This window comes from Oncorhynchus mykiss, chromosome 8 (assembly GCF_057628025.1).
Source record: "Oncorhynchus mykiss isolate SJ-2025 chromosome 8, ASM5762802v1, whole genome shotgun sequence".
Lineage (NCBI taxonomy): Eukaryota > Metazoa > Chordata > Actinopteri > Salmoniformes > Salmonidae > Oncorhynchus > Oncorhynchus mykiss.
Window position 1 is genome coordinate 93,262,513 of NC_143029.1, and position 12,580 is coordinate 93,275,092.

Consider the following 12,580-nt stretch of genomic DNA (forward strand, 5'->3'; position numbering starts at 1 on the left):
CCTAACAACCTGTGTTTTCCCCTGATTGTATTTGAAATATTGCCAAAGGCCTGTTTTGTCCACCTGCTGTTTGTTCACTGACAGATTTGCCATTCCCGACTGTAGGCTATGCCTTGGGGCAACACACAATCCACAGCTAGGCTATTTAAAAAAAACTATTGATCCTCTGTGGCTAAATGATGGTCCTTCTCATGGTGTAGTAGGCTATTCTGAACTGTAATTCTATAACTTTGGCAAAAGTACAGTATTTAAATTTAAATTAATCATGGGGTGCTGCAGCTCTCTACAACCCTTTGGGCTGCGATGATTCTAAAAATAAATGATGAAGTGCAAAGCTGGAGAGATGAGAAAAAAACAGGCTTGTCACCTTGTTTTTCTTGGGTACTTGGTCTCCTTGAAGCAGGTGGGGACTACAGCCTGGGACAGCCCGGGAGAGGAAAAGCAGCTGGCCGGAAGGGCTCAGAGACATGGCAGTGTGGTGCTAGGACAACAACCTCTCCCTTTGTCAGCAAGACAAAGGAGCTAATCATGCACTACAGGAGGGGCAAACGCCCCATTCACATCGAACATGGCTGTAGTGGCGCGGGTCGAGAGCTTCAAGCTCCTCATTGTCCAGATCACTAAGGAAATAACAAGGTCCACACACATTTATGAAGAGAGCACGTCAGCGCCTCTTTCCCTCAGGAGACTTGACATGGGCCCTCAGATTCTCTAAAGGTTCTACAGCTGCACCACTGAGAGCATCTTGACTGGCTGTATCACCGCTTGGCACGTCAACTGTAAGGTACCCGACCGCAAGGCGCTACAGAGGGTGGTGGGTATGGCCCAGTATGTCAGTATGCCATCCTGTTCTCCCTACTACTGTTCTTTCTCCTAATGCACAGCAAGTGGTCCCAGTGCAACAAGTCTGGAACCAACATGAATCTAAACAGCTTCTACCCCCAAGCCAGACAAGACTGTTAAATAGTTAATCAAATGGCTACCCACACACTGGAACCTACCCACACACTGGACCCTACCCACACACTGGACCCTACCCACACACTGGACCCTACCCACACACTGGACCCTGGACCCTACCCACACACTGGACCCTACCCACACACTGGACTACCCACACACTGGACCCTACCCACACACTGGACCCTACCCACACACTGGAACCTACCCACACACTGGACCCTACCCACACACTGGACCCTACCCACACACTGGACTACCCACACACTGGACCCTACCCACACACTGGAACCTACCCACACACTGGACTACCCACACACTGGACCCTACCCACACACTGGACCCTACCCACACACTGGACTACCCACACACTGGACCCTACCCACACACTGGACTACCCACACACTGGACCCTACCCACACACTGGAACCTACCCACACACTGGACTCTACCCACACACTGGAACCTACCCAAACACTGGAACCTACCCACACACTGGAACCTACCCACACACTGGAACCTACCCACACACTGGACCCTAACCACACACTGGAACCTACCCACACACTGGAACCTACCCACACACTGGAACCTACCCACACACTGGACTCTACCCACACACTGGACTCTACCCACACGCTGGACCCTACCCACACACTGGAACCTACCCACACACTGGACTCTACCCACACACTGGACCCTACCCACACACTGGACCCTACCCACACACTGGACCCTACCCACACACTGGAACCTACCCACACACTGGACCCTACCCACACACTGGACCCTACCCACACACTGGACCCTACCCACACACTGGACCCTACCCACACACTGGACCCTACCCACACACTGGACTACCCACACACTGGACCCTACCCACACACTGGACCCTACCCACACACTGGAACCTACCCACACACTGGACCCTACCCACACACTGGACCCTACCCACACACTGGACTACCAACACACTGGACCCTACCCACACACTGGAACCTACCCACACACTGGACTACCCACACACTGGACCCTACCCACACACTGGACCCTACCCACACACTGGACTACCCACACACTGGACCCTACCCACACACTGGACTACCCACACACTGGACCCTACCCACACACTGGAACCTACCCACACACTGGACTCTACCCACACACTGGAACCTACCCACACACTGGAACCTACCCACACACTGGAACCTACCCACACACTGGAACCTACCCACACACTGGACCCTACCCACACACTGGAACCTACCCACACACTGGAACCTACCCACACACTGGAACCTACCCAAACACTGGACTCTACCCACACACAGGACTCTACCCACACACTGGAACCTACCCACACACTGGAACCTACCCACACACTGGACTCTACCCACACACTGGACCCTACCCACACACTGGACCCTACCCACACACTGGACCCTACCCACACACTGGAACCTACCCACACACTGGAACCTACCCACACACTGGACCCTACCCACACACTGGACTCTACCCACACACTGGACTCTACCTACACACTGGAACCTACCCACACACTGGACCCTACCCACACACTGGACTCTACCCACACACTGGACCCTACCCACACACTGGAACCTACCCACACACTGGACTCTACCCACACACTGGACCCTACCCACACACTGGATCCTACCCACACACTGGACCCTACCCACACACTGGACTACCCACACACTGGACTCTACCCACACACTGGAACCTACCCACACACTGGAACCTACTCACACACTGGAACCTACCCACACAATGGAACCTACCCACACACTGGACCCTACCCACACACTGGACCCTACCCACACACTGGACCCTACCCACACACTGGACTACCCACACACTGGATCCTACCCACACACTGGACCCTACCCACACACTGGGACCTACCCACACACTGGGTTCTACCCACACACTGGACCCTACCCACACACTGGACTACCCACACACTGGACCCTACCCACACACTGGAACCTACCCACACACTGGACTACCCACACACTGGACCCTACCCACACACTGGACCCTACACACACACTGGACTACCCACACACTGGACCCTACCCACACACTGGACCCTACCCACACACTGGACCCTACCCACACACTGGACCCTACCCACACACTGGAACCTACCCACACACTGGACTACCCACACACTGGAACCTACCCACACACTGGACTACCCACAAACTGGAACCAACCCACTCACTGGACTACCCACACACTGGACTCTACCCACACACTGGACTCTACCCACACACTGGACTCTACCCACACACTGGAACCTACCCACACACTGGACCCTACCCACACACTGGAACCTACCCACACAATGGAACCTACCCACACACTGGAACCTACCCACACACTGGAACCTACCCACACACTGGACCCTACCCACACACTGGACCCTACCCACACACTGGACCCTACCCACACACTGGACCCTACCCACACACTGGACTACCCACACACTGGATCCTACCCACACACTGGACCCTACCCACACACTGGGACCTACCCACACACTGGGTTCTACCCACACACTGGACCCTACCCACACACTGGACTACCCACACACTGGACCCTACCCACACACTGGAACCTACCCACACACTGGACTACCCACACACTGGACCCTACCCACACACTGGACCCTACACACACACTGGACTACCCACACACTGGACCCTACCCACACACTGGACCCTACCCACACACTGGACCCTACCCACACACTGGACCCTACCCACACACTGGAACCTACCCACACACTGGACTACCCACACACTGGAACCTACCCACACACTGGACTACCCACAAACTGGAACCAACCCACTCACTGGACTACCCACACACTGGACTCTACCCACACACTGGACTCTACCCACACACTGGACTCTACCCACACACTGGAACCTACCCACACACTGGACCCTACCCACACACTGGAACCTACCCACACAATGGAACCTACCCACACACTGGACCCTAACCACACACTGGAACCTACCCACACACTGGAACCGACCCACACACTAGACTCTACACACACACTAGACTCTACCCACACACTGGACCCTACCCACACACTGGAACCTATCCACACACTGGACTCTACCCACACACTGGACCCTACCCACACACTGGACCCTACCCACACACTGGACCCTACCCACACACTGGAACCTACCCACACACTGGAACCTACCCACACACTGGACCCTACCCACACACTGGACTCTACCCACACACTGGACTCTACCTACACACTGGAACCTACCCACACACTGGACCCTACCCACACACTGGACTCTACCCACACACTGGACCCTACCCACACACTGGAACCTACCCACACACTGGACTCTACCCACACACTGGACCCTACCCACACACTGGACCCTACCCACACACTGGACCCTACCCACACACTGGACTACCCACACACTGGACTCTACCCACACACTGGAACCTACCCACACACTGGACCCTACCCACACACTGGACTACCCACACACTGGACCCTACCCACACACTGGAACCTACCCACACACTGGACTCTACCCACACACTGGACCCTACCCACACACTGGACTCTACCCACACACTGGACTCTACCCACACACTGGACTCTACCCACACGCTGGACTCTACCCACACACTGGAACCTACCCACACACTGGAACCTACCCACACACTGGAACCTACCCACACACTGGAACGTACCCACACACTGGACCCTACCCACACACTGGACCCTACCCACACACTGGACTCTACCCACACACTGGAACCTACCCACACACTGGAACCTACCCACACACTGGAACCTACCCACACACTGGAACCTACCCACACACTGGACTCTACCCACACACTGGAACCTACCCACACACTGGACCCTACCCAAACGCTGGACCCTACCCACACACTGGACTCTACCCACACGCTGGACCCTACCCACACGCTGGACTCTACCCACACGCTGGACTCTACCCACACACTGGAACCTACCCACACACTGGACTCTACCCACACGCTGGACCCTACCCACACACTGGACTCTACCCACACGCTGGACCCTACCCACACACTGGACTCTACCCACACGCTGGACCCTACCCACACGCTGGACCCTACCCACACGCTGGACTCTACCCACACGCAGGACTCTACCCACACGCTGGAACCTACCCACACGCTGGACCCTACCCACATGATGGACCCTACCCACACGCTGGACTCTACCCACACACTGGACTCTACCCACACACTGGACCCTACCCACACACTGGACCCTACCCACACACTGGACTCTACCCACACACTGGACCCTACCCACACACTGGATCCTACCCACACACTGGACCCTACCCACACACTGGACCCTACCCACACACTGGACCCTACCCACACACTGTAACCTACCCACACACTGGAACCTACACACACACTGGAACCTACCCACACACTGGACCCTACCCACACACTGGACTCTACCCACACACTGGACCCTACCCACACACTGGACTCTACCCACACACTGGACCCTACCCACCCCCTGGAACCTACCCACACACTGGAACCTACCCACACACTGGACTCTACCCACACACTGGACTCTACCCACACACTGGACCCTACCCACACACTGGAACCTACCCACACACTGGACTCTACCCACACACTGGACCCTACCCACACACTGGAACCTACCCACACACTGGAACCTACCCACACACTGGACCCTACCCACACACTGGACTCTACCCACACACTGGACTCTACCTACACACTGGAACCTACCCACACACTGGACCCTACCCACACACTGGACTCTACCCACACACTGGACCCTACCCACACACTGGAACCTACCCACACACTGGACTCTACCCACACACTGAACCCTACCCACACACTGGACCCTACCCACACACTGGACCCTACCAACACACTGGACTACCCACACACTGGACTCTACCCACACACTGGAACCTACCCACACACTGGAACCTACCCACACACTGGAACCTACCCACACACTGGAACCTACCCACACACTGGACCCTACCCACACACTGGAACCTACCAACACACTGGACCCTACCCACACACTGGACCCTACCGACACACTGGAACCTACCCACACACTGGAACCTACCCACACACTGGACTCTACCCACACACTGGACTCTACCCACACACTGGACCCTACCCACACACTGGAACCTACCCACACACTGGACCCTACCCACACACTGGACCCTACCCACACACTGGACCCTACCCACACACTGGACCCTACCCACACACTGGAACCTACCCACACACTGGAACCTACCCACACACTGGACCCTACCCACACACTGGACTCTACCCACACACTGGACTCTACCTACACACTGGAACCTACCCACACACTGGACCCTACCCACACACTGGACTCTACCCACACACTGGACCCTACCCACACACTGGAACCTACCCACACACTGGACTCTACCCACACACTGGACCCTACCCACACACTGGACCCTACCCACACACTGGACCCTACCCACACACTGGACTACCCACACACTGGACTCTACCCACACACTGGAACCTACCCACACACTGGAACCTACCCACACACTGGAACCTACCCACACACTGGAACCTACCCACACACTGGACCCTACCCACACACTGGAACCTACCCACACACTGGACCCTACCCACACACTGGACTCTACCCACACACTGGACTACCCACACACTGGACCCTACCCACACACTGGAACCTACCCACACACTGGAACCTACCCACACACTGGAACCTACCCACACACTGGAACCTACCCACACACTGGAACCTACCCACACACTGGAACGTACCCACACACTGGACCCTACCCACACACTGGACCCTACCCACACACTGGACTCTACCCACACACTGGAACCTACCCACACACTGGAACCTACCCACACACTGGAACCTACCCACACACTGGAACCTACCCACACACTGGACTCTACCCACACACTGGAACCTACCCACACACTGGACCCTACCCAAACGCTGGACCCTACCCACACACTGGACTCTACCCACACGCTGGACCCTACCCACACGCTGGACTCTACCCACACGCTGGACTCTACCCACACACTGGAACCTACCCACACACTGGACTCTACCCACACGCTGGACCCTACCCACACACTGGACTCTACCCACACGCTGGACCCTACCCACACACTGGACTCTACCCACACGCTGGACCCTACCCACACGCTGGAACCTACCCACACGCTGGACTCTACCCACACGCAGGACTCTACCCACACGCTGGAACCTACCCACACGCTGGACCCTACCCACATGATGGACCCTACCCACACGCTGGACTCTACCCACACACTGGACTCTACCCACACACTGGACCCTACCCACACACTGGACCCTACCCACACACTGGACTCTACCCACACACTGGACCCTACCCACACACTGGATCCTACCCACACACTGGACCCTACCCACACACTGGACCCTACCCACACACTGGACCCTACCCACACACTGGAACCTACCCACACACTGGAACCTACACACACACTGGAACCTACCCACACACTGGACCCTACCCACACACTGGACTCTACCCACACACTGGACCCTACCCACACACTGGATCCTACCCACACACTGGACCCTACCCACACACTGGACCCTACCCACACACTGGACCCTACCCACACACTGGAACCTACCCACACACTGGAACCTACACACACACTGGAACCTACCCACACACTGGACCCTACCCACACGCTGGACTCTACCCACACACTGGAACCTACCCACACACTGGACTCTACCCACACGCTGGACCCTACCCACACACTGGACTCTACCCACACGCTGGACCCTACCCACACACTGGACTCTACCCACACGCTGGACCCTACCCACACGCTGGAACCTACCCACACGCTGGACTCTACCCACACGCAGGACTCTACCCACACGCTGGAACCTACCCACACGCTGGACCCTACCCACATGATGGACCCTACCCACACGCTGGACTCTACCCACACACTGGACTCTACCCACACACTGGACCCTACCCACACACTGGACCCTACCCACACACTGGACTCTACCCACACACTGGACCCTACCCACACACTGGATCCTACCCACACACTGGACCCTACCCACACACTGGACCCTACCCACACACTGGACCCTACCCACACACTGGAACCTACCCACACACTGGAACCTACACACACACTGGAACCTACCCACACACTGGACCCTACCCACACACTGGACTCTACCCACACACTGGACCCTACCCACACACTGGACTCTACCCACACACTGGACCCTACCCACCCCCTGGAACCTACCCACACACTGGAACCTACCCACACACTGGACTCTACCCACACACTGGACTCTACCCACACACTGGACCCTACCCACACACTGGAACCTACCCACACACTGGACTCTACCCACACACTGGACCCTACCCACACACTGGACCCTACCCACACACTGGACCCTACCCACACGCTGGACCCTACCCACACACTGGACTCTACCCACACGCTGGACCCTACCCACACACTGGACTCTACCCACACACTGGACTCTACCTACACACTGGAACCTACCCACACACTGGACCCTACCCACACACTGGACTCTACCCACACACTGGACCCTACCCACACACTGGAACCTACCCACACACTGGACTCTACCCACACACTGGACCCTACCCACACACTGGACCCTACCCACACACTGGACCCTACCCACACACTGGACTACCCACACACTGGACTCTACCCACACACTGGAACCTACCCACACACTGGAACCTACCCACACACTGGAACCTACCCACACACTGGAACCTACCCACACACTGGACCCTACCCACACACTGGAACCTACCCACACACTGGACCCTACCCACACACTGGACCCTACCGACACACTGGAACCTACCCACACACTGGAACCTACCCACACACTGGACTCTACCCACACACTGGACTCTACCCACACACTGGACCCTACCCACACACTGGAACCTACCCACACACTGGACTCTACCCACACACTGGACCCTACCCACACACTGGACCCTACCCACACACTGGACCCTACCCACACACTGGAACCTACCCACACACTGGACCCTACCCACACACTGGACTCTACCCACACACTGGACCCTACCCACACACTGGACTCTACCCACACACTGGACCCTACCCACCCCCTGGAACCTACCCACACACTGGAACCTACCCACACACTGGACTCTACCCACACACTGGACTCTACCCACACACTGGACCCTACCCACACACTGGAACCTACCCACACACTGGACTCTACCCACACACTGGACCCTACCCACACACTGGACCCTACCCACACACTGGACCCTACCCACACGCTGGACCCTACCCACACACTGGACTCTACCCACACGCTGGACCCTACCCACACACTGGACTCTACCCACACACTGGACTCTACCTACACACTGGAACCTACCCACACACTGGACCCTACCCACACACTGGACTCTACCCACACACTGGACCCTACCCACACACTGGAACCTACCCACACACTGGACTCTACCCACACACTGGACCCTACCCACACACTGGACCCTACCCACACACTGGACCCTACCCACACACTGGACTACCCACACACTGGACTCTACCCACACACTGGAACCTACCCACACACTGGAACCTACCCACACACTGGAACCTACCCACACACTGGAACCTACCCACACACTGGACCCTACCCACACACTGGAACCTACCCACACACTGGACCCTACCCACACACTGGACCCTACCGACACACTGGAACCTACCCACACACTGGAACCTACCCACACACTGGACTCTACCCACACACTGGACTCTACCCACACACTGGACCCTACCCACACACTGGAACCTACCCACACACTGGACTCTACCCACACACTGGACCCTACCCACACACTGGACCCTACCCACACACTGGACCCTACCCACACACTGGAACCTACCCACACACTGGAACCTACCCACACACTGGACCCTACCCACACACTGGACTCTACCCACACACTGGACTCTACCTACACACTGGAACCTACCCACACACTGGACCCTACCCACACACTGGACTCTACCCACACACTGGACCCTACCCACACACTGGACTCTACCCACACACTGGAACCTACCCACACACTGGAACCTACCCACACACTGGAACCTACCCACACACTGGAACCTACCCACACACTGGACTCTACCCACACACTGGACTCTACCCACACACTGGACCCTACCCAAACGCTGGACCCTACCCACACACTGGACTCTACCCACACGCTGGACCCTACCCACACGCTGGACTCTACCCACACGCTGGACTCTACCCACACACTGGAACCTACCCACACATTGGACTCTACCCACACGCTGGACCCTACCCACACACTGGACTCTACCCACACGCTGGACCCTACCCACACACTGGACTCTACCCACACGCTGGACCCTACCCACACGCTGGACTCTACCCACACGCAGGACTCTACCCACACACTGGAACCTACCCACACGCTGGATCCTACCCACATGATGGACCCTACCCACACGCTGGACTCTACCCACACACTGGACTCTACCCACACACTGGACCCTACCCACACACTGGACCCTACCCACACACTGGACTCTACCCACACACTGGACCCTACCCACACACTGGATCCTACCCACACACTGGACCCTACCCACACACTGGACCCTACCCACACACTGGACCCTACCCACACACTGGAACCTACCCACACGCTGGACCCTACCCACACGCTGGACTCTACCCACACGCTGGACTCTACCCACACACTGGAACCTACCCACACACTGGACTCTACCCACACGCTGGACCCTACCCACACACTGGACTCTACCCACACGCTGGACCCTACCCACACACTGGACTCTACCCACACGCTGGACCCTACCCACACGCTGGACCCTACCCACACGCTGGACTCTACCCACACGCTGGACCCTACCCACACGCTGGACTCTACCCACACGCAGGACTCTACCCACATGATGGACCCTACCCACACACTGGACTCTACCCACACACTGGACCCTACCCACACACTGGACTCTACCCACACACTGGACCCTACCCACACACTGGATCCTACCCACACACTGGACCCTACCCTACCTCCCTCGGCTGCTACAGACCGCCCTCGGCTGCTACAATCCTCCCTCGGCTGCTACAGACCGCCCTCGGCTGCTACAGAACGCCCTCGGCTGCTACAATCCTCCCTCAGCTGCTACAGACCGCCCTCGGCTGCTACAGACCGCCCTCAGCTGCTACAGTCCTCCCTCGGCTGCTTTACAGTCCTCCCTCGGCTGCTACAGACCGCCCTCGGCTGCTACAGATCCCCCTCGGCTACAGACCCCCCCCCCCCGGCTGCTACAATCCTCCCTCGGCTGCTACAGACCTCCCTCGGCTGCTACAGACCGCCCTCGGCTGCTACAATCCTCCCTCAGCTGCTACAGACCGCCCTCAGCTGCTACAGTCCTCCCTCGGCTGCTTTACAGTCCTCCCTCGGCTGCTACAGACCGCCCTCGGCTGCTACAGATCCCCCTCGGCTGCTACAGACCCCCCTCGGCTGCTACAGACCTCCCTCGGCTTCTACAGACCTCCCTCGGCTGCTACAGACCACCCTCGGATGCTACAATCCTCCCTCAGCTGCCACAGACTGCCCTCGGCTGCTACAATCCTCCCTCGGCTGTTACAGACCTCCCTCGGCTGCTACAGACCTCCCTCGGCTGCTACAGACCCCCCCCCCGGCTGCTACAATCCTCCCTCGGCTGCTACAGACCGCCCTCGGCTGCTACAGACCCCCCTCGGCTGCTACAGACCGCCCTCGGCTGCTACAATCCTCCCTCGGCTGCTACAGACCTCCCTCGGCTGCTACAGACCTCCCTCGGCTGCTACAGACCCCCCCCTCAGCTGCTACAATCCTCCATCGGCTGCTTTACAGTCCTCCCTCGGCTGCTACAGACCGCCCTCGGCTGCTACAGATCCCCCTCGGCTACAGACCCCCCCCCCCCCGGCTGCTACAATCCTCCCTCGGCTGCTACAGACCTCCCTCGGCTGCTACAGACCGCCCTCGGCTGCTACAATCCTCCATCAGCTGCTACAGACCGCCCTCGGCTGCTACAGATACCCCTCGGCTGCTACAGACCCCCCCCCCCCCGGCTGCTACAGACCGCCCTCGGCTGCTACAGACCGCCCTCGGCTGCTACAGACCCCCCCCCGGCTGCTACAATCCTCCCTCGGCTGCTACAGACCGCCCTCGGCTGCTACAGATCCCCCTAGGCTGCTACAGACCTCCCTCGGCTGCTACAGACCTCCCTCGGCTGCTACAGACCGCCCTCGGCTGCTACAATCCTCCCTCGGCTGCTACAGACCTCCCTCGGGTGCTACAGACCT